This window comes from Microcaecilia unicolor, chromosome 2, assembly GCF_901765095.1.
Source record: "Microcaecilia unicolor chromosome 2, aMicUni1.1, whole genome shotgun sequence".
Classification (NCBI taxonomy): Eukaryota; Metazoa; Chordata; class Amphibia; order Gymnophiona; family Siphonopidae; genus Microcaecilia; species Microcaecilia unicolor.
Window position 1 is genome coordinate 621,566,020 of NC_044032.1, and position 21,775 is coordinate 621,587,794.

Below are 21,775 nucleotides of genomic sequence, written 5' to 3' on the forward strand. Positions count from 1 at the left end.
AGTCACGAAATCAAACTTAAGGCGTGGAACAGTCAATGAATATTTTGCGATCTATGGCACGGACACACATGCAAGAAATCGAAATTTAATTACTCTGAGAGAAATACCGAAATCCCTTTCTATAATTTGCCCTGCCATTTCTCCTGCAGAGTTGATTTCATCTTCATACTTTCTCCTCCAAATATATTTTTCCTTTCGTTCATTTCCTTTTCCGATTTTTCTAACTTTTCCGTCTGCTTTCTCTCCATATCCTGGTGGACTATGTTTTCCCTTTGTCCTGCTCTTTCTTCCTCCAGTTGTTATTTCCAACTACCTCCTCTTCCTCAAGCCCCTCTGTGTATGGGGCAGTTTTGAAAAGTTTAGGGAAGTAGGGTAGGTCATTTATATTTTATTTTATGTATAACCCCTCTATCTAAATATCCTAGTAGAGTAACAATTAACTGTTAATCACACATAAAAACAACAAAAAGAAACGTAGTCAAATAATACAATAGAAACATGCAAATATGTACTCATAAAATACAGGTGGAACAAACAAAAGAGCAACATCCAACTATTTTACATCCTTTGTTTCATTGTACTTCAACCTATCATATCAAATGCTTATTTTTTTTTCATTATATTTATTGAATTTTAACTATACATCCAAGTCAAACGGGCGGCGGTAGAGGAGACTTTGCATGGTCTGATTCAGTTAGGGGCCGTGTCCCCGGTACCGCCCACCGAACATGGCTACGGCCGATACTCCATCTACTTTGTGGTGCCGCGAAAAGGTGGGTCTTTTTGCCCTATTCTGGACTTAAAAGAAGTGAACAAGTCCCTGAGAGTGCGGCATTTCCACATGGAAACCCTGCGCTCCATCATTGCTGCGGTACAGCCAGGAGAGTTTCTCATGTCTCTAGACCTGAAAGAAGCTTACTTGCACATACCAATTTGGCCCCCGCACCAGAAGTTTCTGAGGTTTGCGGTGTTGGGAAAACATTTCCAGTTCCGGGCCTGGCCTTTTGGCCTCGCCACAGCTCCCCGAACCTTTTCGAAGGTAATGGTGGTAGTAGCTGCTTTGCTCAGGCGAGAAGGTATCAGGGTTCACCCGTACCTAGACGACTGGCTCATCAGAGCAGACTCTGTAACAGAGAGCTATCAAACTACAGCCAGAGTGGTCTCAGTACTTCAATCTCTAGGCTGGGTCGTCAATATGGCCAAAAGTCACCTGACCCCCTCGCAATCTCTAGGATATTTGGGGCCAGGTTCGACACAGACTCGGGCTATGTATACCTACCCGAGCTAAGGCGGTGCAAGCTTCAGAATCAGGTCCGTCTGCTCCTGAGGATGCCCCGCCCGCGAGCTTTGGACATTGTGCAGCTGCTGGGATCGATGACAGCCACATTGGAAGTGGTGCCCTGGGCGAGAGCGCACCTGAGACCTCTACAGTATTCCCTACTTCAAAGATGGTCTCCAGTTTCTCAGGATTATCAATGCAGACTTTCTTGGCTCCCTGCGGCCCGACTCAGCATGGAGTGGTGGCTCTCAGACAGCATGCTGCGGCAAGGAATGCCGCTGGCGCTCCCCAATTGGTGCCTAGTAGTGACAGATGCCAGCCTGAAGGGCTGGGGCGCACATTGCAAGGGGAAGCATGCCCAGGGTTTATGGACACCCGAGGAGTCGGAGTGGTCCATCAACCGCCTGGAGTTGAAAGCGGTGTTTCAGGCGCTTCTGGCCTTTCAAGTGACCCTAGAAGGATTGGCTGTCAGAGTGATGTCGGACAACACGACACCAGTGGCCTACATAAATCGACAAGGCGGCACTCAGTGCAGAGCACTGGCCGCGTAGGCCGAACAGATTTGCCACTGGGCCGAGCTGCATCTTCAGTTTCTGTCGGCAGCTCACATTGCAGGTCAGAGCAACGTGCAAGCCGATTATCTAAGCAGGCATCAGATCGATCCAGCAGAATGGGAACTAGCAGACGAAGTATTCCTGCAGATATGTGCCAAATGGGGCAAGCCCATGATGGATCTTATGGCGACAAGTTCAAATGCCAAAGTCCCGTGCTTCTTCAGCAGACGGAGAGATCCTCACTCAGCAGGGTTGGATGCCTTGACTCAGCCCTGACCTCCAGGCCTACTATATGTGTTCCCTCCGTGGCCCTTGATAGGGCGCGTGCTTCTGCGGATTCGGCTGCACCCAGGAGAAGTGGGCCTCATCGCCCCAGATTGGCCCAGGAGGCCTTGGTATGCGGACCTCCGACAAATGCTAGTGGAGGCTCCCCTTCCTTTACCTCTGGTACCAAACCTGTTGTCACAGGGACCGGTGGCCATGGAGGACGCCTGCCGCTTTGGTCTTATGGGATGGCGATTGAGAGGGCGCAATTGAGGGACAAAGGCTATTCAAGAAAGTCAAGTCACAAGATCAAACAAGGCATGGAACAGTCAATGAATATTTTGAGTAACAATTTACTGTTAATCACACATAAAAACAACAAAAAGAAACGTAGTCAAATAATACAATAGAAACATGCAAATATGTACTCATAAAATACAGGTGGAACAAACAAAAGAGCAACATCCAACTATTCTGCATCCTTTTGTTTCATTGTACTTCAACTTTCTTTTTTTATTATATTTATTGAATTTTAACTATACATCCAAGCAAAACATGTTTACAGAAAAGTGGTAATAAGGAAATAATAACATATAATAATGTAGCAAATCCCAAAGCACCTTTCCATGTCAAATTCACATATTCTCAAGGCCTTTCTATTTCTATGTTTTCTACAGTTTGTAATAATTTCCTTATAAGAACTTTGTAATTCTATTTACAATATAAGCCACATTAAACCTGCCATGTGTGGGAAAGCGCGGTGTACAAGTGTAACAATAAATAAATCCCTAACTAGGAAAATAACCATCATTCAAGTCCACAACTTCGGATCCAAGATTTAAAGTGAAGAAGAATAAAGGAAAATTAAAAAAGGTAATTACACACCCAAAATGCTTGGGCCAACATTCTTTAACAAAGAGCTATAATCAGTCTCCAGACGCTCGCTTAGAGCCCCTTTCACAAAGCAGTGGTACCTGTTCTGCTGCTTTGCTGCATACCAATCCGGCACTACCATCGGGCTACCCCAGGAGCCTGGCGGTAGTACCTGCCCCAAATGCGCACTATTCCTGGGGCTGACAAAAACTTGTATTTTTTAACGCTGGGGGTTTGCCCAGTGGTAATTGGGCAGTCCCACATGTTGCCCAGTTACCACCAGGCAGGGGCTTAGCCAGACTTTGGCAGAAGGGGGGTCCAGAGCCCGAGGTGAGGGGGCACATTCTAGCGCCCCTGGCGCCGCTGACCCCCCTCCCCCCACTGCCAACTCCGCTGCCGCCACCACCAACTTTGCCCCCCCCCCCCCCCGCCGCTGACCCTCTCGACCCCCCTCCCACCGCCAACCCGCTGTCGCCTACCTTTGCTGATGGGGGACCCCAACCCCCGCCAGCCGAGGTCCTCTTCTTCCCGCGCAAGGCTTCCTTCTGTTTCTGATGTCCTGCACGTTGTACGGATGTGGTCCCTCTTCACAAAAGTGGAAACAGGGAAGGAGTGGGAAACTACAGACCGGTAAGTCTCACGTCGGTGGTAGGAAAAATAATGGAGTCGCTGCTGAAAGAAAGGATAGTTAACTTTCTAGAAGCCAACGGGTTACAGGACTCAAAGCAACATGGCTTTACCAAAGGAAAATCCTGCCAAACGAATCTTATTGACTTTTTTGACTGGGTGACCAAGGAACTGGATGAGGGACGTGCACTAGATATAATCTACTTGGACTTCAGCAAAGACTTTGATACGGTCCCCCACAGAAGACTCGTGAATAAGCTGAAAGGGTTGAACTGGATAAGAAACTGGTTGACCGACAGGTGGCAAAGGGTGGTGGTAAATGGAATCGGCTCGGAGGAAAGGAAGGTGAGCAGTGGAGTTCCTCAGGGGTTGGTGCTGGGGCCTATTCTGTTTAATATATTTGTGGGAGATATTGCTGAAGGGTTGGAAGGAAAGGTGTGCCTTTTTGCGGATGACATGAAAATAGCCAATAGAGTGGATATCCTGGAGGGAGTAGAAATGATGAGAAGGGATCTCCGAATGTTAGAAGAATGGTCGAGGGTCTGGCAATTAAATTTAATGTTTTAGGTACTTCCTATTGTATGTATATCCCCTATTAGGACTAAGAGTTAAAATTTAATGCCAAGAAGTGTAGACTGATGTACTTGGGGTGTGGAAACCCAAAAGAGAGATATTGGATAGGAGGGGAGAGATTAGTAAGCTCGACTCAGGAGAGAGACCTTGGGGTGTTGGTGTCGGAGGATCTGAAGGTGAAGAAACAATGCGACAAGGCGACCAGCCATGGCCAGAAGGATGCTAGGCTGCATCGAGAGGGGCATAACCAGCAGAAGAAAGGCGGTGTTGATGCTCCTCTACAAGTTGTTGGTGAGGCCCCACTTGGAGTACTGTGTTCAGTTTTGGAGGCTGTATCTTGCTAAAGATGTAAAAAGACTGGAAGCGGTGCAAAGAAAAGCTACGAGAATGGTATGGGATTTGCGTTGCAAACCGTACAAGAAGAGACTTGCTGACCTGAACATGTATACCTTGGAGGAAAGGAGAAACAGGGGTGATATGATACAGACGTTCAAATATTTGAAAGGTATTAATCTGCAAATGAACCTTTTCCGGAGACGGGAAGGCGATAGAACTAGAGGACATGAATTGAAGTTGAAGGGGGGCAGACTCAGGACTAATGTCAGGAAATATTTTTTCATGGATAGGGTGGTGGATATGTGGAATGCCCTCCCGCGGGAGGTGGTGGAGATGAAAACGGTAATGGAATTCAAACATGCGTCTGATAAACACAAAGGAATCCTATTTAGAAGGAATGGTTCCGTGGAATCTTAGCGAAGATTGGGTGGTGACGCTGGTAATTGGAAACAAAATGGGAGCTGGGCAGACTTCTACGGTCTATGCCCTGATCGTGACTGAATAGATAGGGATGGGCTGGAGTGTAAATTTTAAGGGGCTTCGATGTTAGCTTCAGAACTTAGTTCAAGAACAGTGTTGGGCAAACTTCTAGGGTCTGTGCCCTGAGAAAGGCAAGGACAAATCAAACTCTGGTATACATATAAAATATCACATACCATGTAAAATGAGTTTATCTTGTTGGGCAGACTGGATGGACCGTACAGGTCTTTATCTGCCGTCATTTACTATGTTACTATGGTAAGGTCTCACATGCTACCTGGGCAGTAGGCACACATCATGCATCCACTACCGTTTACCACCAGGTAAGCACCACGCGGTAGAAAATATTTTCTACCATGTGTTTTCTGTGCGCACCAAATTCAGAATTACCACCGGGCGAACACTGGACAAGCTTAGGCCCTTACACACCTTTGTTAAAGGGCTCCTTAGACTTACAAAGTTACGTGAAGGCGTATTTTCAAAGCACTTGGACTTACAAAGTTCCATAATAACCTATGGAACTTTGTAAGTCTAAGTGATTTGACAAGGAGCCCTTAGTGAATTTATATCTAATAATGCATTTACAGGGGTATCTTTAAAAAAAAGGTTGCCCCTATTTGAAGAATGGCTGGTTTTAACAACAGAAACTGCCTTCGATGGCAATGAGTTTCTCTTGACACATCAGGAAATATTTGAATCTTAAAACCCATAAACATTTTCTCTCTAATTTTAAAGAACATTCTTAACAATCATATCTTATCAGGAGACAAAGCCACACTGGGTACTTCTGAGTCTGAAGTCTCCAATACTGTGGTCACATCCAATGGTGGTTGCTGCTATCTCACAGCCTTCTCAGAAAGATAGTAAACTTGTGTAAAAGAGGAAATTTATCTTCGAGAATTCCTAAAATCTCTTTCATATAATGTTTCAACATATCCCTGAACGTTGTGTTACCACCAAGAGAAAGTTTAAGAAATGGAGGTTATTGTTCCTTGCATAACTCTCCAAGACTTCGCATTTGTTCCTTAGACTAATCCTATCCTTCATTGCAGAATATTGCAAATTTTTAACATCAGAAAGATCCATAGCAGTCTGATCAACTCGAGAGGACAAAACCTTCATGTTCATTTCTGTTTTTTTCTGCTTTTATTCAACTTGAGAACATTTCTGTGAAAGAGTCCAAAGGGAATCCAGGGTTACTTCTTCAGGCTTCCTCTGCAAAAACTCAGGAACTGACACCACCAAAACATGCTCAGAAAGGGTTCCTTCCAAAACCACTTTGGCAGCTTCACTCCTCCCCCCACCCCACCCCAAGGGAGACATTTAAAATGCCTAACTCGGTCTTCATTTGCTGTAAATGAGCCCCTCTCAGCTCCGTCACCCTTGCACCTCCTGGTATGTACGTTGCCACCTTCAAGAGCGGGGAGTTTGCTCCTTGCAGCTGCAGGGGAGGGGCTCAATGATGTCTCTAGACCAGAAAATGCTGCCAAATCCTCCCTCATGGTTAGTGTCTCAAGCAGGCTGCCTCCCGACCCCTCCAGGTGCTTCTCAAATATAAGTCCATCAGACCTATGACAGAGGCTTCAATCCACTGGAAAGCTTGAGCAGCAGCTTTTCCCCAACATTTAGGTATAGAAGGAAAATATTTCTGCAGCAGTCAGCAAGAAGCCTACAGCACCGAAGTGCCTGCAGAGTAGAGGGTACTGTTGGAGAGTACTTTTGGTGGGTAGAGGGTACTATTGATGGAGGGTACTGAGTAGAGGGTACTGTTGATGTTAGCTTATAGGGAACCAGGCCTGAACTCCACTGTTTTGGGGTCATACTTCTCTCATAGCCTTAAAAACCAATAGAAGAAATCTAAAATGGAGGCAGTCTCTGGAGACTTGGGGTGAAATGTTCCTATTGGGGTCCACAATGTAAGTAGATGGGCAGCCATGTTTTGAGCCGGCTGAAGGACCCCAATGGAAGCTGGTGGCAACCCTAACATTTCCACAGTCTGAATCCTTTTACAGTGCAATACGTTGAGCTAGACAGACTCAAAAACTTCTTTTAGGGGCAACTGTAATGCAAGAAATGCAGGAATACCTGTTTGATGATGTTATTTGGTTGCTTAAGATGTGATTATTTCAGTTTCCACTTTCAAATAATTACACACCTAGGATATATATTGTCATAGGAGTTGCTACATGTGGCATAGAGTAGCAAATGCCACCCCAAAAAATAGCTTTGCCACCCCAGTATCAGCACATTGTTCCTGCCATTGCAGTATTGCCTCTTTGCCTCACTCTCTCCTCTGCCATCCCCATTTCCCGTTTCCTCCTTCCAATCTCCCTCTGTTTCCCCCCCCCTCCCGTGGGCCCTACAAACTTGCTGTGTTTGCCGGCACTGCCAGCCAGTGGCGTAGCCACAGGTGGGCCTGGGTGGGCCGGGGCCCACCCACTTAGAGCTCAGGCCCACCCAACAGTAGCACACGTTTAGCAGTAGCTGGTGGGGATTCCAAGCCCCACCAGCTGAAGACTTCCCCCTGATGGTAACAAAGTGCTACTCTCCATGATACCAGCACCTGTGCATGCTCAGTTTTCAGCACATGCCTGCTGCGGACTGACAAGGTGGAAAGAAGCATTTTCCTGCCAGCTGAGATATATTTTTTTGGGGGGGGGGGGAGAGAACACTTGGTGCCCACTCACTTCTTGCCTAGGCCCACCCAAAATCTGTTTTCTGGCTATGCCCCTGCTGCCAGAAGTGCTACTATCAGGCTCTCTCTGGCCAGACCTGGGGTCCTTCCCTCTGTTGCAACTTCCTGTTGCCGCAGGGGAAGGACACAGCAGACCTTGAACCGGCTAGAAGAAGCTTGAAGTAATTGCTGCTGGCAGTGCTGGCAAACCTTCCATTGCCTCAGGTCCAACACTAGATTATAATTTCTCCAGGGACAAGAAAGTACCTGAATGTAAGTCACCTTGAGTTACTACTGAAAGAAGTGTTTTGCAAATTATAAATAAATAATATACAGGAATCAAACCTTTTATGGACAAAATAATGCTCTAGGGCAATAGAAACCAAGGAGGAAGACTACAGAGCAACTTTAGAAATTATTTTCTCATGGAAAGGATGGTAGGTACATGGATTGGCTATGCAAATGAGGTAGTAGAGACAGAAATGGTAACTTACCTCAAGAAAGCATGGGATAACAGTCCAAACCAGAGGAAGAATTGACAAGGAAACCTTCTGGCAACAAATCTATGATAACGACTGGTCAACCGATCCAAACTCAAACCACTTTCTCACAAAATGGAACCACAGATGCAAACTTATTCTAGATGAAATCGCCCCGCTACACTCCAAAACTCTCCGCACAAAAAAAGAACCCTCACCATGGTTCAACGAGGAACTAAAAAAGCTAAAAAAAACAAACCAGGAAACTTGAACAAACTTGGAGCAAATCAAGAGATGATCTTACCCTGAATGAGTGGAAACAAACGCAAAAGAAATACAAGAACGACATTAAACGAGCCAAAATAACATACTACACAAAACAAATCACAGCCACCGGAACAGACATAAAAAAACAATACCAAATCATAAAAAACCTTCTCAACACGAATCCAGTAACAACTTCACCCTCAAACTGCCCATCCGCCGACCAACTGGCCAAATATTTCAACGATAAAATCATTAATCTATGCAACACAATTCCCCATGATGATGCAAAAATTGATACTTTCCTCGAAGAATTGGACCCCGACTTAGAAGAGATCCTGGCAGACCACTCCTGGACAAACTTTACCCCCCTCACCACAAAGGAAATTTCCACAGCACTATCCAAACTCTCCAAATCTCACTGCCACCTGGACTCATGCCCCAACTATCTAATGAAAAATGCCCCAACTCGATTCATTACGGACCTCACCACCCACCTAAATTTCCTACTTTGACAAGGCGCCTTCCCCTCTGAACATGGCAATATTCTACTCACACCACTACCAAAAACCCCCAAAAAACCAACGAAAGACATCACTAACTATCGACCTGTTGCCTCCATCCCTCTCCTAACCAAACTAATGGAAAATCGAGTGACCTCCCAACTCAACGAATTTATACAAAAATTCTCCATACTCCATGAGTCACAATCGGGATTTCGACCAGCACACAGCACTGAAACAGTACTACTCACTCTAACATTTTTTATTTATGACATTTATATCCCACAATATTCCCACCCATGGTCAGGCTCAATGTGGCGTACAGTAGTTAATAAGCAAACAACAATATCAATAGTACAAAGTACGGTAGACAAGGGCACAGGTGGGAGAGAGAAAGAACTGATGAGGAAAAGGAAGAGAGGGTAATATCCAAGTTCAAACAAGAAATTTCATTTGGCAACAACATACTTCTTCTGCAGTTCAACCTATCCAGCGCATTTGACATGGTAGACCACGATATCCTTACAAAACTACTGGACAAAGTAGGTATAGGCAGAAACATTATTAAATGGATAAAAAGTTTCATCACCACCAGAACCTACCAAGTCAAATCAACCTCATTGATATCATCTGCGTGGTCCTCACAATGCGGAGTCCCCCAAGGATCGCCTTTATCCCCGATCCTCTTCAACCTGTTGATGATTCCTCTGGCTAAGACCCTATCCAAAGCTGGCCTAAACCCCTTCATCTATGCTGACGATGTCACCATATTCATCCCTTTTCAATCCAACCTTGCAGAAATCTCTGAAAAAGTAACCAATGGCATGAACATCTTAGTCTCCTGGGCCAATGCCTTCAAAATGAAACTGAATAAAGAAAAAAATCAATGCTTAATCCTCTCTTCAAGACACTCCACTCTAATCCCAACCACCCTAATCACCCCAACATTACAATTCCAATATCTGACAACTTGAAAATCCTAGGAGTAATGTTAGACAACCATCTAACGCTAGAAACTCACGCAAAAGCCATGACTAAGAAGATGTTCAACATGATGTGGGTATTGAAAAGAGTAAAACCATTCCTCCCCCAAAACATGTTCCGCAATCTGGTACAATCCACAGTACTCACCCACGCGGACTACTGCAACAGCATCTTCATTGGTTGCAAAACCCAAATCCTAAAAAAACTCCAGACCGTCCAAAACACGGCAGCCAGACTCATTTTTGGTAAATCTCGGTTCGAAAGTGCAACACCTCTCCGGGAAAAACTCCACTGGTTCCCCATCAAGGAACGAATTAACTTCAATGTCCACACACTGATCCACAATATCTTCCACGGAGAATCTCCAAGTTACAAAACCAATCTAATTGACCTTCCAGCCAGGAACGGGTCCAAATCTTCTCGAACATATCTCAACCTTCACCTGCCTAATTGCAAGGGTCTCAAATACAAAACCTACTATGTATCCAACTTCTCCATTATAGGCAGCCAACTTTGGAACGCCATACCAAGATTCATCTGAACAACAAACGAACATCTACGCTTCCAAAAGCTGCTGAAAACACACCTCTTCAAACAAGCCTATCTTAACAACCCAACTTAAGTTATGACCCTAATCCACACCACTAACATAAAACATGCCTCAATCCTTCCCCCCACATTTCTTCCTCTTGTCCTTCTCTATACAATTGTATTATCTTTATGATACTTTTTACCCATACATTGTGTTACCTCTATGATACTTTGTACACATACATTGTGCTATCTCTGTGATACTTTGTACACATACATTGTAAGCCGCACTGAACCTGCTATCGAGCAGGAAAGAGCGGGGTATAAATGCTATAAATAAATAAAAATAAATAAATAAATGATCCCTACCTACAAAGAAGTGAAGGGAAATCCTGAGAGGATGGTCAATTGCTATACTCCAGGAATCAAACTGGGCAGATCAGATGGGCCTCACAGGTTTTTCTACTGTCTTTTATTATGCTTCTGTGTAACTAGAAATTCGGCTGCTCCTTAAGGGCTCCTGTTACCAAGCTATGGTAAAAGGGGCCCTGGGGTAGCATCAGAGCATGGATTTGTCACGCGCCGAAGTACCTTTAAACATAGCAGGTAAAAAGCCAAAAGAAGGAAATGGCTGTGTGGTAAGTATTTTTTCACTCAATGGACAATGAAACTGTAAAATATGTTTTAGGGCAAGACATCTTCAAGCAGTATGGTTCCCTGAGGAAGAATACTGAAACGGGACAATTGGAATCAACATGCAAGCTGGAGTTTGTAAGAGAAAGATAAGTGTGCTCGTTTATCTGAATTTTTGAACTCTATGAAAGACTGTGATAGACGAGGAGGTGATGCATGAATAGATCTATAAAGAATTAAAAAAGAATCAAAAAAATATTAAGAAGATATAATCTACGGGGGTGTTTTAGTCTATGATGACTTTTTTCTGCGTGCAAGTTGAGACTTTTCCCCCTATTTAATATAGACACTACGGAACTGCGTATTTTGGTTTGTGGTAAAATAACCCAACTTAACAGTAGCCTACATTGATAATTCCCCCCTAAGAGTTGCAGGCATTGATTGGTGTACCTAGGCATGCCCACTTACAGCAGCCATTGATTTGGCGTAAGTGATCACAACTAACTTTTCATGTGCCAAAACAGGTTTGTGCTAGTATTCTATAACAATGTAGGCGCTCCTAACTACCATTATAGATATGGAACCCAGTATGCTCCACTGTGGCACCTAATTTAAGGCGCTCAGTTATAGAATTGCCCTTATAGATTATAAGTTGTCTGGGAACAGGAAAAATATCTACTGCACTTGAATTTAACACACCTCGAGCTTCAACTGAAAAAGGCATGAGCTAAATCCAAAATCCCTCTTCCTCTCATTTAGATAATATTATTATTATTATTATTATGTTGCTAAAATTAGCCAGCAAAGCCTAGTTCACATACCTGCTATCACAAATCTGAGCATTAATGATCTGCTTTGCATGAATTTGCATTACAACATAGTAAACATAACATAGTAGATGACGACAGATAAAGACCTGTACGGTCCATCCAGTCTGCCCAACTCATAGCATAAGGTATGATGTGATACCTTATTATTTTTTATTTATTTGATTTTCAAATGTTACAAAATAACATAATATTATAGCAAATTGCAAGAAACTTGTAATAACCAAGAATTACCATCTTACACAAATCAAGCAATCAAGCCCACATTAAGGAGGACTTCTCTGGTAAAAACCATAAAATTAAAAGAAAATCGTGAATACTTGATCTTGATTTGTTCTTGCCATTTTCAGGGCACAGACTGCAGGAGTCTGCCCAGCACTAACCTTGTTCTCCAAACTACTGAAGCTGTCATCAAAGCTCCACTCCAGCCCATCCAAATCTGTCCAGCCATGATCAGAGCATAGACCGTAGAAACCTGCCCAGCACTGGCTTTGCTTCCCAGTTACTGGAGTTGTCAATTAAGCACCACTAAGTTTGTTAAGTTCCATTCTCTTTCCATGTGGATTCCTTTGTATTTATCCACGTATTTTTGAATTCTGTTACCATTTTCATCTCAACCACCTCCCACAGGAGGCCATTCCACGTATGTACCACCCTCTCCGTGAAAAAGTACTTACTTACATTATTCCTGAGTCATCCCCCCCCCCCCAACCTCAATTCATGTCCTCTAGTTCTACCGCCTTCTCGTCTCTGGAAAAGGTTTGTTTGTTTATTTATTACAGCAGCTCATTAATGTTGGGTTGTACACAAACCTCTGCATATAAGGGTCAGTTCAAGAGAGGGTGCTACAAATATTTCGGTAGCCAGTTTTCTGGATTCTATGGATTTTCTTTCTTTGCCTTCCTGTATTGCTGCATGGTGCTGTTTTTCCACATCAGTTCCTGGGTTGTAGGGAGCTTTGCATATTTTGCCCATTGAGCTACACCTGCTGTGACCATAATATGTCAGTGCTTTACACAGCAACATTATGTCTCACCAGTTCATTAGCATTAGCGAGGTGAATGGCTCCAAAGCAAACTTTATTCTGCACAGCTCCTGGCATGTGAAATAAGATCATGAAGGATGAAGAAAAATACATTTGGGAGCCACTTGAAAACCAAAGTACATTTTGATTTAAGATCCTGTAACAGAAATGCAGTATAAAGAGGGAAAAGATCTAGCATGATCATTAATAATTAAAAAATAATTACAGATAGTCCATCCTTACTATTCATAACCACTCAGCGCTTTAGACACAGAGAAGGGGACACATTGAATGCAAATAGGATGTGAGCTGAGCCGAAATTTCTGAAGGACTCTAGGCATAGACATAATTCCTTTCCAGGTTTTACTGGGGATGCTGGGAGAGGGAGAGCAAGGGGCGGTGTCATCTTTATTTTGCTGTTAATTACATATCATTTGTACACTGCTTTGCATGGTTTTCAGATATCTGCATGCATAGCAGGCATTGTTTGAAAGAGATTTTAAAAAAACAAGCAATCATGTAGTTGTAGTGAGTTTCCCTGTTCAACTCACCATCCTACTGTATTTTCATGAAGGGAGATTCAGCATTGTGCCTAGGGCTTGTATTAAACATGCTGGGTGTTCTGCCCCTGGCAGCCTTACACTAGTTTTATATAAGTACATAAGTAATGCCACACTGGGAAAAGACCAAGGGTCCATCGAGCCCAGCATCCTGTCCACGACAGCGGCCAATCCAGGCCAAGTGGCACCTGGCGAGCTTCCCAAACGTACAAACATTCTATACAATCTAGCCATTGTGAACATCACTAATGAGGTTGGCTCTATTGGTGGAATGAGCCACTATGACATCACAATAGGTTAAATCACTGCTCTATGTAATAAAAGTGAGCCAAGTAGAGGACATAAGTACATAAGTAATGCCACACTGGGAAAAGACCAAGGGTCCATCGAGCCCAGCATCCTGTCCACGACAGCGGCCAATCCTAAAATGTTTAATGCCTTTACTGTTATTCTCACTTCTACAGGCTTCGCTGCTGCCATCGCTCCCTGCAAAGGTATATGAGCAATGCATTGTGTGTAATGTAGTCCCACGTGTACCACAGCCACCCCTCTTGTTATATAAAGTTGTTAGTGGCCTTTTCTCCTGCAAAGGCCTCCTCCCTTTCTCTACCCAGCATGATTCCTTTATTTACCTACTCTTATTTCCTGATTATTTCTACTATCTCTGTCCTGATGGGTCAGCTAGGATATGACCTTTCTTTCCAAATGAGGATTGCCATATGGGACCACCTCTGCTACCTGATAGCAAGTCCTGTCCCTATTGGTCCCTTTACCTCCCCCTCCCTAGTCTTGTGTGGGGCTTTTTCTCACCTCCCCTGTCTCCACAAAGGACATTCTTCTCCTTGCCATGGCAGCATATGACCTTCTGTTCCCCAGAAGACAACTCATCTTTTTACCTCACACCTTCTTTCTCTCAAGATATTGCACAATCCCAGCACCCCATCTCTGAACTGCTTTCATCTATTTAACCACTCTTCCACCTCTGCAATGAAGATCCTTCTCTTCAGATTTCCATCTCCATCCTCCAATCCAGCTCTCAGAACTATGGCCCAGATGCACAAAACCTAACGAGCCCACAACTTGCGTTTTAAACTGGTTCCAGCCAGTTTAAAACGCAAGTAGTTCACCCCGGGCATGCACTAAGGGCATTTTCCCTGCCACGGTAGCAAGCAACGAAAACGGAATGCAAATGTTTGAAAAGCTATTATAATGAGCTGCAGTACCGTTGCAGCCCATTATAATCAGAAGCACTACCGTTTTTCCGATTCCCTTACCATAGGAACCCTAACGAGATGTCTGACCTCTTGTTAGGGCTCCTGTGAGGGAATCGGAAAAGAAAAGGGCCCCCAAAAAAGGTAAAAAAAAAAAAAAAAAAAGCAGGGAGCGCAGGTGAGGGGCGTCCTTTAAGGACGTACTCTCCCTGCGCTTCTGAGAGACGTCTTTTTTTTTTTTTTTTTTTTTTGCAGTTTTTTGTTCTGCCGGCGCTCGTGTTTTTTCCCCCTTCTGAGTCTTCGCCGCGCCACTTACCCCTCCAACAGCAAAATTTTTCTATTTTCCTGGTTGCCGGAGAATCGGGACGTCCCTTTAGATTAGGCTCCTCTTCCTGGTCTCTTCAGCCAATCAGAGCGCGTTTCGCTGACAACAGCCAGCTAAGCCCGCTTTGATTGGCTGAAGAGACCAGGAAGAGGAGCCTAATCTAAAGGGACGTCCCGATTCTCCGACTCAGGTACCGAAGGACTAGAGAATGCAAGTGAGCTACAACGAGTAGCTCATTTGCATTCCCTATCGTTGATGTATTCCCGTTCCCTACCGATTCGCTATGGAATCGGTAGGGAACGGGAATTACCAATGTCTTTCATGCATCTGGGCCTATGAAGTCTCTTGCCTCAGAGCATGAACTTCTGAATATCTGCTAACTGTGAGTAAACTATCTACATTTATTTAAAAAAAACAAATTTCAGAAAAAGAAAAGACACTTCTGGGTGTGCTGATGTGCCGAGTTTACACTTCTTGGATATTAAAGCTTCAAAAATATTATGCTTTAAAAGGCCTTGACAGTAAAAAGATGATGACTAGTTATTAAAAGAGGAATCTAGGAGGCAGCTGCACTAAACCTTAATGAGCCTTTAACGACCCTCCAACGAGGAAATTTTGATCCATTGCATGCATCAAAGGGCTTTTACCGAGGAAGCTAGCAGCTAACGAAAACGGAATGCAGATGAGCAATTTGTGTACAAACCCCATTGAAACGAGATACACTAACCTTTTCCGATTGCCTTTACGCAGGAAAAAGGCAGGAAATCTAACGAGAGGTCTGTACCTCTCGTTAGGACAGCTCTGTGCCAGGAAAAATCGTAAAGTGAAAAAACAAACAAACTGTGAGCCAATCCCAGCACATTAGCAGAGCTAAAAGCGCTGTGATTGGTCAAAAGGATGTAGCATTACATATGTCCAAAAGAGCTGTGTTTAAGCTTAAAGAAAACGTGTCATAAACCACATCAATGTAGTGTTTGCGTATCCAGAGCATGTTTGAGCCTTACCCAACAAAATAAAAAAAAAGAATCGGGAGGGGGCAAAGGCGCTCGTGAGAAGCGTCCTGTATGGCCGTCCTTGCCCCCCCCCCCCGCCCGAGGTCGCCGTTCCCAGCCCCCCTGCTTCCCCCTGCATTATAAATTAAAAAGCAAAACATACCGTTAGCAGCCCCGGCCCCCCTCCCTTCCTCACTACTCTGTCTCCCCTCAGCTCCGCCTCCCGACATCCTCTGCCCTGTGCCCCGCCCCCTCTTGGGGTCGTAGGCTACTGACGTCAGATGGGGGCGGGCCCAGGAGGAGAGAGACGCGCGACCGAAGCTGGGCGAAGACAGGCATCAGCTTTTCTTATTGCCCGTGCAGCGCCTTCGGACAGAGGAGAGAGACGCTGCACGGGCCCGGTAAGAGGGAGGGGGGCCCAGTGGAGGGGGGGAATGGCGGTGACAACCCCAAGAGGGGCGGGGCACAGGGCGGAGGATGTCGGGAGGCGGAGCTGAGGGGAGACAGAGTAGTGAGGAAGGGAGGGGGGCCGGGGCTGCTAACGGTATGTTTTGCTTTTTAATTTATAATGCAGGGGGAAGCGGGGGGGGGGGGGGAATGGCAACCTCGGGCGGGGGGGGGCAAGGATGGCCATACAGGACGCTCCTCATGAGCGCCTTTGCCCCCTCCCGATTCTTTTTTTGATTTTTGTTTTGATTTGGGAGCCATGTGCTTGTGTTTTGACTGTTTGTGGCATGCGCAGAGCAGTTAACATAACGCTTGGCTGCTCTGCGCATGATTTAGGGGCCGATTACCGACGTGTATTATGATTCTTTGATACATTGTACTTTTCAATACCGATCCGACCATGTGTGACTTGTTGTTTTGGTGCATTCTTCGTTTTTTTAAAATCGTTAGGGACTTTAACGATTTAGATTTTTTAACGTTTGCTTGATGCATCTGCCTCTAAATCCTTTACCAAGCACAACGTGTGCTTCTGAGACAGACTTCTGCAGTCTGTTAGCAGTGCAAGGCTATGAAAAAGCAAAACAAGTAAATCTGCTGATTCATTCTGGATTTCAACAAGTCTGCATTCAAGTGAATTCTTAGCCAAGAAAAGCAATGTTTCTGACTTAAATAAGACTGTTTGAGTGTATTTATCAGAAAAGCAGAAAGTTTGTGGAGTTTAAAACCAGCATTGAAAGACTGTGATAGCATGTCTTCTAGCTGTATTCCAAGGAGCACTTAAGGTCAATTGCTCTTCTTTGTCTTACAGATATCTGCTCTGCTCACCTCCCCTTCCCCTCTCCATTGCCTACAGTAGTTTATAGCCAGTAAAGAGACTGTATTTGCATTGGCAAGTTTATGAACGTTTGAACTGAGCATAAGAAAGATTAAGAAATAAAACTGGTTTTAAAGGAGCATTGCAGGATCCAGTAATGCTTGAATGTTTTCACTTATATACACTGTCAGCTAGCACATTTGCTTATTTCCGATCTGACGAAGAAGGGCAACCTTTGAAAGCTAATCAAGAAATGTATTAAGTTATGTCCAATAAAAAAGGTATCATCTTATTTTCTTTTCCATGTTTTATTTTGTTTGATTTCTATTGATAACCTTAAGAGTGGACTAACACGGCTACCACACCTCTCTACTTAGGATCCAGAGGGAAACTGAAACAGAATCTCAGAGTAAAAAAGAAACTTTCTACTTAAGTTCTTTGTGTTAAATACAGGTAGAAGTAGCTCAGAGCTGGGTGACTGGAGAGTACAATATCTCATCAGGAAGATATAGTCAAGGTAAAAAAAAACAAGTTCCTTGCAAGGAGTTCAGCAGGACAAGTGCTGTCTGAAGCAAGATGGTGAATGCCTCATGGAGAGAGAAGCAGGGAGGTCAAGAAGGCTCACTCAGGCCCAGGGAGGAGGAGGTGAAGGCCAATGGGAACAAAACTTGCCACCGGGTGGCAAGGGTGGTCCTAGAGGACGGCCCTCGATTGGGGGGAAAGGTCATACCTGGCTGGCCTTTCAGGACAGAGATAGTAAGAATGACCAGGAAATGATAGCAGGTAGACAAAGGAGCCAAGCTTGGCTGAGAGAGAAAAGAGTTCTAGGCAGCAGCACAACCAATGGTAACAGTTCTTATACAGATAGGCAAGTGTGGCTGCATTGCCTGTGAACCACATTACACACGATGCATTGCTCACATAACTTTGCAGTGAGAACTGCAGCAATCAAAATCCTTAGAAATGAGAATAACAGTAAAAGCATTAAACACATTTTAAGGTCACATAAACTAGTGCAAGGCTGTCAGAGGACAGAACATTGATAAGCACAAATTGAAAGATATTAGTATATTATGCCAGTGCATTTGTAATATATAGATGACCAGCTATCAGACTATTATTAATGTAATATATCAATGGAGGTTGATAATCTGTGTTATCAAGTTGTCTATGTGAGCAGTCTGTGCAGTAGGCAGTCTGCTCTGAGAAAAACAGCTTGCTGTTTTGGAATTGAATCTTATATGACGCTATGTGTTAGCCAGACAGGGAAAACATTGAACGGCACCTGCTGGTTTATGTTAAGCCTCTGATACAGCCCACGAGAAGGCGAAACATGGCCTGGACGGTTAGAGAAAGTTATCTTGTATTTTAACTCATTTGCGTTAAATAAATTTTGTCTATTCCACCACATTGGTCTGCTCTTCATTTTTGCTGTTGATATTCTTATACATACAATGGCGTTCTTATTCTATGTTTTTCTTATTATTTTTTAAATTAATATTATTATGTGCATTGCTTTGATTTATTCTGTAAAAAAGCGATTAAGCAAATTATAATAAACATAATTTTATAACGTTGAATGCCCAAATTTGCAATTAGTGTGCAAAGTTGTATACAATTTATAGAATATGGGCAGTTATGTGTGTAACTTAGGGAGTCTTTTACTAAGTCACGGTAGCATTTTTAGTTCACGGTAGAAATCAGCTGGCAGTAAACGCGGAGACACCTATAGTTATATACAGTGTTTACTGCCAGCTGATTTCTACCGTGAGCTAAAACTGCTACTGTGGCTTAGTAAAAGACCCCCTTAATAGGCGAACAAGCTGCTAATTGGCACTAATAACCAATTAATGGCTATAATTGGTGTTAATTGACACTGGCAGCAATTAGCAGTTATGCACGGAATTACTCCTAGTCGGTTTTCTATAAATTGTGTGCAAATTCCAGAATGTACCACTGCAAGGGACTATGGACCTGGGAGGGGCATGGGCAGGTTGGGGCATGTCTGACACATCCTCTATAATAAAATGCACCTCCAACGTTCTGAAGCCTTCAAGCCTTGAAGCATTCATGCAACGTTCCAGAACTACGGCTTCAGAATGCTGGAGATGCATTTTATTATATAGGATGTGCTCGGTGCTTTTCTGTAGCACATGGGGGGAATTTAATATATGCTGATTAAAGTAGAGAAGTGGCTGGAGGGGGGCAGGGGAGATAGGACAATCGCTGGGTGGCTGGAGGGGGGCAGGGGAGAGAGGAGAATCGCTGGGTGGCTGGAGGGGGACAGGGGACACAGGAGAATCACTGGGTGGCTGGAGAGGGGGCAGGGGAGATAGGAGAATCGCTGGGTGGCTGGAGGGGGGCAGGGGAGAGAAGAGATTCGCTGGGTGGCTGGAGGGGGGCAAGGGAAAAAGGAGAATCGCTGGGTGACTTGAGGGGGGCAGGGGACACAGGAGAATCACTGAGTGGCTGGAGGGGGGCAGGGGAGATAGTACAATCGCTGGGTGGCTGGAGGGGGGGCAGGGGACACAGGAGAATCGCTGGGTGGCTGGAGGGGGGGCAGGAAACAGAGGAGACTTGCTGGGTGGCTGGAGGGAGGAGGCAATATTCTTGGAGATTATTTGGGGATTGTAGCCTTTATGTTTAAAGGATGCAGCCAGGATTTCTAGGTGTCTGTCTCTGTCCCCTGGGTCAGAGCAGATACGGTGGTATCTTGTGGCTTGGCTGTAAACAATGGATCTTTTTGTATGTGAAGGATGGAAGCTGGAGTTGTGGAGGTAGCTGCATCTGTCTGTGGGTTTCTTGTATATAGATGTTTGTATATTGCCATCGCTGATTGAGACTGTGGGGTCCAAAAAATTGACTTTCTGGGGAGTAGTCAATTTTGAATCTGATTGTAGGATGGTATGTATTGAAGGAATTGTAAAATTGTTTTAGAGATTCTTCCCCCTCAGTCCAAATCATTAAAATGTCATCAATGTACCGGTAGTATTTTAGGGGTTTGGTCTAGTATGTATTCAGTAATGTCTCTTCCAGTTCAGCCATAAAGAGGTTGGCATATTGGGATGCTGTCCTGGTGCCCATCGCAGTGCCCATTAGTTGTAGATAGATATCATTGTTAAAGAGGAAGTAGTTGTGAGTTAAAATAAATTTGATTAGTTTTGTAATAGTTTCTGGTGAGTATTGATGGTCCAGTGTTGATGTTTTTAGGAACCTCCCACATGCAGCTATGCCATCCGCATGGGGAATGTTGCTGTATAGTGATTCTACATCTATTGTGACCAGAAGGGTGCTAGGTGGTAATTGCTTGATAGTTTTCAATTTATTCAGAAAGTACAAAGAAAAAAAAAGCCACAGACAGAATCCCCCTTATAGTGACATACAACGCAGAGCTGGAAAAATTAAAAAGAATCATAAAAGATCTACAGCCGCTACTCCAGGAGGATGAATTACTGAAAGAGATATTCCCATCCCCACCAGTGCTAGCTTTCAGACAGCCACCCAACTTAAAACACAAGCTAATTAGAAGTAAGCTCCCAACACAGACTCAAAAAGAAGAGAATGGCACACATCCTTGCAATATATCCAGCTGAAAACTATGCCAAAACATCTCAGAGGACCCCACAGTCATTCACAAAGGAAAAACATTCAACATAAAGGAATCCTTCACATGCTCATCTTCCAATGTGGTATACATCATCCAGTGTAAAAAATGTGACCAAGGATGCTATATTGGAGAAACAAGCCAGATACTAAAAACAAGATTTAACTTACATAGAGGCATATTTTCAAAGCACTTTGGGAGGCTAAGTTCCATAGGTTTCTATGGAACTTTGGGAGGCTAAGTGCTTTGAAAATGAGCTTGATAGACATCACATGAAAAACGCCATTGCCAGCCAGGATGCCATGCCTGTGGGGCAACACTTTACAAAAACAGAACACTGTACTAGTGATTTCATAGTAAGAATCCTGAAAGGTAACTTTAAAACAATACAGGAACGTAAGACCTTTGAAGTCAGAATGATTAAATATTTTGACACCCACCAGACAGGACTTAACAGAGATCTGGGCTTTCTAGCCCATTATAAACTATAAAATGTAAATTGTACTGCTTTGTTTGTCACTCTCCTGTCTCCATGCATATCCCCATGTCTCACCCATCCACCTCCATCCCCACCCTGTTAGATTTCACTGAAATGCTTTGATGTCTCACTTATATTTATTTATTTATTGCATTTGTATCCCACATTATCCCACCTATTTGCAGGCTCAATGTGGCTTACATAGTTGTGTTATCACATTGTCATTCCAGAATATCAGATACAGTTAGTAGTGTGCAGAGATTGAGTAAGGGAGGAAAGAGGAAGTAATTAGGCGGGTGATTGTGGGAGTGGATTTTCATAGCTGGTTGGGTTGGTAAAGTTGGTCATTGAAGCTGTTGGTTCTCTTTGTAGGCTTTGTTGAAGAGGTGTGTCTTCAGAGATTTGCGAAAGTTATTTGTATCGACGATTGATTTCAGGT